General features: G+C 36.7%; 1 long non-coding RNA gene across 1 annotated transcript; it reads left to right on the top strand.

The window, feature by feature from the left end:
- Positions 1–2,044: 2,044 nt before the first annotated feature.
- On the top strand, positions 2,045–6,729 carry LOC307005909. Its single transcript, XR_013799357.1, has 3 exons — positions 2,045–4,870; positions 6,206–6,339; positions 6,414–6,729. It is a non-coding gene; the product is annotated as an uncharacterized lncRNA (long non-coding RNA).
- The last annotated feature ends 211 nt before the right edge of the window (positions 6,730–6,940 follow it).

Below are 6,940 nucleotides of genomic sequence, written 5' to 3'. Positions count from 1 at the left end.
ATGGAGAAAGAAAAAAAGAGTAATAAAGAAAAAGAGACTGAGAAAAGAAGGAGAGCGGAGCGCTGCCAAGGAAAGCTTCCAAACTCACTAGTCAACATCAGTCATTATTCTCAAGACTTTGATGTCATTTCTCCCTGTTTTCAGACTGTATAGGACAGGCGCCCGTGTCCACATGAATCAGGCTTGGCTCTGTAAAATAATCCTCAAATCATTTGTCATAACAATCCCAATGATTGTTTTCAAAGACAGAATCATAAGAACCAGCAGCAACAGCAAGAGTGATGAAAAGAGCTACTGGCGGCCCTCTACAAGTTAAACTAAGATCAGTAGGCTAATAATAAGGGTAGATCTTAGATTGGTTTCACAGTTTTAAAATGAGTATGAAGACTTCAGATGCAAAAGCCGTGCCATCTGAAATTTTCTTCTAGAATGATCATTTTTATCAAGCTTGTATGTTTATGTTCAGTTATTTCACTTTAATGGCAATGAAAATGGCCTTGTCATTAAAGTGAAATTACTGAACTTAAATATACGAGCTTGATAAAAATGCTAATTTTAGAAGAAATTTTCAGATGGCACTAGAGCCTTTTGCATCCGAAGTCTTCATATATATTCGTTCAGTTTTATCAGAAAAAGATGAACGTGAATCTGGCAACGCTTTCTTGCGTTGGTGCTATATCGCAGCAGATCGGAAATGGCGCTTAAATATTATCGCTCTGTCGCGTTTGAAATGAACGATCACCTTCACTAAACCTAACCGATAGTGTTAACCAAAGCAAACGTGAATTAAAAACACATTTGCTGTTGCAACTAATCAATTTTAGCTCCTTCTACAAGTCTTTGAGATCTTTATCGTGACTCGTTCACGAGCGCTCTGAATCTCAAGTGCTCTGTAGCCTACCAGGTGAGCTAACGAATAAGTTTACTAGCTGGTAATGTAATGCAAGTGTCAAAATGTATGAGTTTACAGAATATGAACTTTACTAAAAGTGTTTTGAGGTCTTTGTGCAAGGTTTTATTAATCGATAATCCTTCAGTGGGAGATATTTTCTCCTGTTTTATCTCCAACCAAGCAAAGTCTAGGCTACTATAAATATTATCACTCAGAAAAGCAATAGTGCACCTCTCAATAATAAGCTGCACGATTCCAGGTGTCGCTCATAGCTGTAGTATTAATGGTGCAAGATGAATTTCTCAGCACCATAGTGACACTTAAAAACTGCATCATGCATATTGAAGAGATTTCTAAGAGCTGATTACTCATATTACTCAGTCATATTTACAGTCATTCATCTGACTTAATCACATTTCTAGTATTTACTTAGAATCAAGTGTTGACACACTTGACATCTGCCATTGTTTGATGGTAAATATCTCAACAGTCAACAAAATCTGTTTTGAAATGGCCTTTGCTTTACATTTGCGTTATATTAGAGCATTTTAGTTAAAATATAGGAATTTGAGTATAACATGACTAAAATGTGAAATGTAACATGGTGCGTGATGAGTTACATGCTGAACTTTAACTGCGTAATGTTCCTGTTTGAGCTTCAACCACATCTGCAAAATTATGATGCTCAAAGTTTAATGCAAAGGGAGATTTTATTTTATTTTTATTTTACAGAGCTTCGAGACTACGACGAGCTTCTTCCCGGGTTGGTGACATCAAAAACCCAAAAATTTACATAAACCCTGACCCCGGGAAGTGAACACGCAACAAAGGGGATGAGGCCATATTGGGCTGCTTTAGAGAAGAGGAAGGGTTGCTGTCACTGTTTTTTACACCTCAGACATAGTTTGTCCTAAGGCTGACAAACTTTGAGAGGTTAAAATTAATTTGTAAATAATGTTCCTGAATATTATAACATCAATGTTTGTCGGTGCGCTGCACATTTTACGGAGAACAGCTTCCAGAAGAGAGTGTAATGCTATACACACAAAAGCTTCTCCTGAAAGATGGAGCGGCTCCCATTTTGACAGAAGACAGAAGTCTTATTATGTTAGCTGATGTAAACGAGGGCAAAGCCTTGCCTCCGCTACTCTGCTAACTAACAGTATTGATATAGTGTTTACTTTAGCTTTTGTAAGCTCTTGGTTTTGTGAGACTATTCACCGCCTCTTAGGAGATTATCCATGATTTTGTGATCAATTACTGTTAGTATTACCTAGTTTTCTGACAATAACGATCAAATGGTAGATAACGTCATGTTAGAAAAAACAACAACAACAACATACTACTCTGAAACGTCCTGTGAAGTGATCTGTGCTTGAAATCCATTCAGCACAATCATCGTTAATAAACATTGTCAGGGTCTGAATCGGGCTCGAAATGGTTAGAAATTTACGCCATCGCTCATATTTACATCTGAGTAGAGTTCACGGTTATGAAGGGGCGTGACATTTCCCGAACACGCGCTACGCGCTGCCAATCACAACACACTGGGCCAGGTAACCAATCACAGCATATTTTGTAAGGAGGGGCTTCATCAAAAACGATGCGTTCAACTAGAATGGGAAGAGAGGAGCTGTAATACATAAAAGATGTGAAAAATAATGTGTTTTTTTAACAATCAAGCATGAAAACATATAGTACACCCCAAAAACAAAACAAAGACTTTGTGAAAGGGCATAATGAGACCCCTTTAATAGCTGCTTAAGGTTAGGGGTTTGTTCCAATCACTAACCAACCATATGATCAATAGCTTTAGCAAGAGTTGTTTGCATTCGCATGCTTTTCAACAAGTGTGTGAAAGTTATGGGTTTCATTTGTTCTTCTAGGGTGAACATGATGAAATTCTCCTCTAACCAAAGCTACCCAGAATACCTCAGCACATGCTCAAAACACAATGAAGACACTGTGCGGTAGCTATATCCTGCCCTCATAAATCTGCCATTTGGCACATTGCAAATCTGCTGTGGACAGTTTAAGCCCATCTCAAAACTTCTAAACAAACTTTCTTTTTCTACTTCGCTGCCAGATCAATCCATTTGGATTTTAAGACGCTATTGTCTGGAATGATTTTGAAATCATTGTGAATGCTTGAGTGAAGCGTTTTGGCATGTTCACTCTTCATTATTTACTTCTAAAAAATGTGCCCACTCACTCATATCTGACAGGTCTTCCCACAATCCTCAGGCTCTTTCCAGAGAAATGTGTATATGCTGTAAAGTGAATGTGTGCAGTTTGCACCTCAAGGAGCCAATTTTGCCTTATTTGACCCTTTAAAAAACTCTTCTTGGTACTGTGAGGTTTTATTCAGTCAGTTAAGACATATCTTTGACAAAAAAACAAACAAGTTAACATACCAGGACAAAGCAGAAGAATGCCGCCTCAGATGTCTAAAAAAAGTTTTAATAAATGTTTGTTCACTGTAAAAAATGATTGTAATTTAATTGTAAAAGACTAAAAATGTGACAGTAAAAACCTGTTAATTGGTTAACAGCAAGTATACTAGGAAACTTTACATTTGTAACATTAAACATGTTTACATTAAACTTGTAATTTTACAGTAAAATACTATTAAGTGTACCATTTTTGAAAGTAAAGAGAACAAATCATCTTATAATTTGCAATGAAAACCCGTACACTGACATTCCCAGAATTCCCTGTGACACTTCACATTTGATAGTTTTTAAATGTAATAATTGTTTCTTCATAGTTTTTTTCAAATCAATTATGTATATCAGGGTTTTATGGTCCATCTTCAGTTGTTTAATGAATGTTTTAGCGCCATGTATGTTACCATGTTTTGTGTGCATGACACTGTGTGCAGCTTCTATATAATTACATCATCTTGTGGAAAAGTTGTATTAGATTCATCATGTGGTTTTCTCTTTTCCTCCTGTTATTATGGTGGATGTCAGTATTTGTAAAAAGTACATCGATTTTAGTGGCATTGTGGCCTTGCTAATTCAGCAGAAAAGGCTGTTGAATTTACCGGATTAAAATGTGTATATATTTTTTTAAATTTTAAAACAAGTTTTAAATTCTCAAATTTACCGGTTGTTCTGTAAATAGTTTTACATTTGTACTGTATTTTTTACAGAAATATTCTGGCAAACACTGCTGCCAGTTTTATTTTGTAAAAACGACAGATTGTTTACATGCTTTTTGATGCTTTTTTAATTAATGCATTAAAATGGAATCTAGAAATTTCATAGGGTCCTAAAAATGCATTTTTTGTCAGCTTAATAAGTTGTTGTTGAAATTTTTTTATCATTTCAGTTAATTACATGCTTTTTAATTACTAACATTTAATTTTAGTATTTAGGATTTTGAAGAAAAAAAATGCAATTTAGGAATAATTAAAACGTAGCCTATATAATAGGGCTTCACATGAAGTAGCCTACCTATTAAAAGGTTATCTAACAAAACATTTTTCCAGTATAATAGACCTTGATTTATATGACATGATTTGTTTGCTTTCTGGAGTTCACCATGTTCTTAACTTGTCAGCGCCGTCATGAAATTACAGGCTGGTGAAAACACATCTCTCTCCACGATTTCTCCTTCGCTGGAAGGCATGAGAAGAGACGCACTGCGATGAGACCATTGCGTCTGTTTTTGCCAGTGAGATGTTTTTGAGAGGCCCGATGCACTGAAAATGAATAGTAGTGGCCGTAGGAGGGCATCTGCACGACTGATTCATTTCAATTCACTTACGTGGGAGAAACGTGTTACCACTTTCCCACGTGCAGATATGCAAATTGTCATTTCAAACCTGTTTTCAATCGGCATAACCATGAGCTGCTGCCAGGAGGTTTTGTGTGAATTCCCATGAATAGCTGGAGAGTCGCTGGGCAAGTTGATTAAACAAAGCCTTGGATGAGATGGAGCTTTGCTTGTTCTGACCTGTCCCAGCTGTTCTGGGTAAAGATTAGATAAATTAAATCTGTCATGTGTCGATGTCTTTTGTGGTTTAAATGATAAGTGTATTAAGAGTAAGTTCTGCTTTGTGAAGAAGCTTGACATTTATAGTTGCACAGCAGGCTTAGCCCGATCTCATGAAAGTGCGTATCTATACCACGAATGTTATTTCTCGTGCCATTTGCGCCAAAAATATTTTTTGCGTGCATATGATATAGGCTACGCAGTTTTCGCGTGCATATGATTCGCACTTCATGGCGTGTAGTAGCCTACGCACGCACCCCCGAGCCCTAATCCTCGTAGCATAGGCCCATATGCACGCAAAAATTTTTTTTTGCCGTAGCCTATAAATGGCACGAGAAATAACATTCGTGGTATAGATACGCACTTTCATGAGATCGTGTTGGCAGGCTAAGAAATGTGGCCAGCGTGCTTTTCAACATTACATGAACATTGAATATACATTCACTCGTAATAACTGTCTAAATGTGATTGATTAATCGGTGCACATAATTCTAAAGAAAAACCTGCTTGCCTAATCTTTTAGCAATTCGCAACAACTCGTTCCACCTTTCTATTTTGTCTGACATCATCTAGGCCACGCAAGCGATTAGACCATGTTAACCAACGGCCGAATAATAAAACCTCACCTAAAGGTCCTGACCTCTTTTTTTTTTTTTTTTTTTAGATCCTGTCTCAGCTGGAAATACATTACATTATGAAAGTAAAGTGCAACATTTTGCGTTGGCATTGAAGACACAAGATTGACTCCATTTAATTGTGCAGTTAATCAATCTTATATTATATTATATTTAATTACATTAATATTTAAAAATATTTTTCCATAACAAGGAAATTCACATTTTAGTTGCAAGAGCAAATTTACTTTTTGGTCTGTTTTTCTCTCTTTAGAATACATTAGCTTGGCCAGTGTGACATATGCATTTGAGCTAAAAAAGCAATATTTATGAAATTGAATTGCTGAAATTAACCCATAATAAAAAAAAAAACTGCTTTTGAGATTTCAGTCTTTCCTCGTTAAAGCAGAAATTCTCAGGCATGGCTCAAGTTCCTCACTTTTTTAGTTTTTTTCCAGCCGGTAAACATACATTTTTTTACAAATGTTGCGTGATTTGAGGTATGAATCATGTCTGTGGCACAAATGGTGGAGGTGAGTTACATGGCAAAGTTTAATATACGGTTAGGAGTTTTTTTTCTTCAAACCACCAACTTGAACTATGAGCAATAGTAGTAATACTTGCCATAGCCACAAGTAAATGTAAAGGTCAAATAAGGTTGTTGGTTTTTTCAAACTTCTTCTGCTCTGTTCCCATGCAGCATAAGAACAAATCTTCTGACTCATAAAGAAACGCTGCAAAGTAAACTTCAATTAATCACACAGAAGCCAGACCGATTCATTTTCTCACACTGCAGAAGTGCCCGAAGGCCTCAAGACACTTTAATGAGTGAAGGTCAGTTCATGAGTTTGAAATGAAATGAATCAGACTGGTTACTTTAATAATTTGTGATTCCCCTGACTGCACAGATTCAGTGATGCACTCATAAATAGAGCACACGTGTGCAGCGTGAGTGGATCTTCCCGCAGGATAACAGTTGTGGGAGCGTTTCGGAAGCACAGGTGAACGGGGGTCAGGAGCAGTTGTTTTGGCCATGTGGAAACTATGCTGAGCTACGGAGAGAATCAACCAGACTCCAGTATCGGATACTGACCTCTGCACATCCACCCTGCCCTGGGGGTCGTGACCTTCGGCACACACTGATAGCAGCTGACACTCGTCCTTGTCAAGTGTTACACAGGCCACACTCACAATCATTGTTACATCAACAAATGTAAGTTTGTAAATGCACACTATAAGTTTTTTTTTTTTTTTTTTGCTTACATAAATACGTTATTGTGGCTCTCTGGAATACTTGATTCTGATTGGTCAATCGCTGCATTCTACAGTCAAATATTGCTTTATAATGATGCTAATCTGTGCAATTTACCACCATACAATAATAATAACATTATATTACATTATACATTATTTTATAATGTATACTAGGCTATAT

The sequence above is a fragment of the Phoxinus phoxinus genome (assembly GCF_949152265.1).
Source record: "Phoxinus phoxinus genome assembly, chromosome: 1".
NCBI lineage: Eukaryota > Metazoa > Chordata > Actinopteri > Cypriniformes > Leuciscidae > Phoxinus > Phoxinus phoxinus.
The sequence above is the reverse complement of the archived record's forward strand: the minus strand, read 5'-3'. Positions and strand labels throughout refer to the sequence as shown.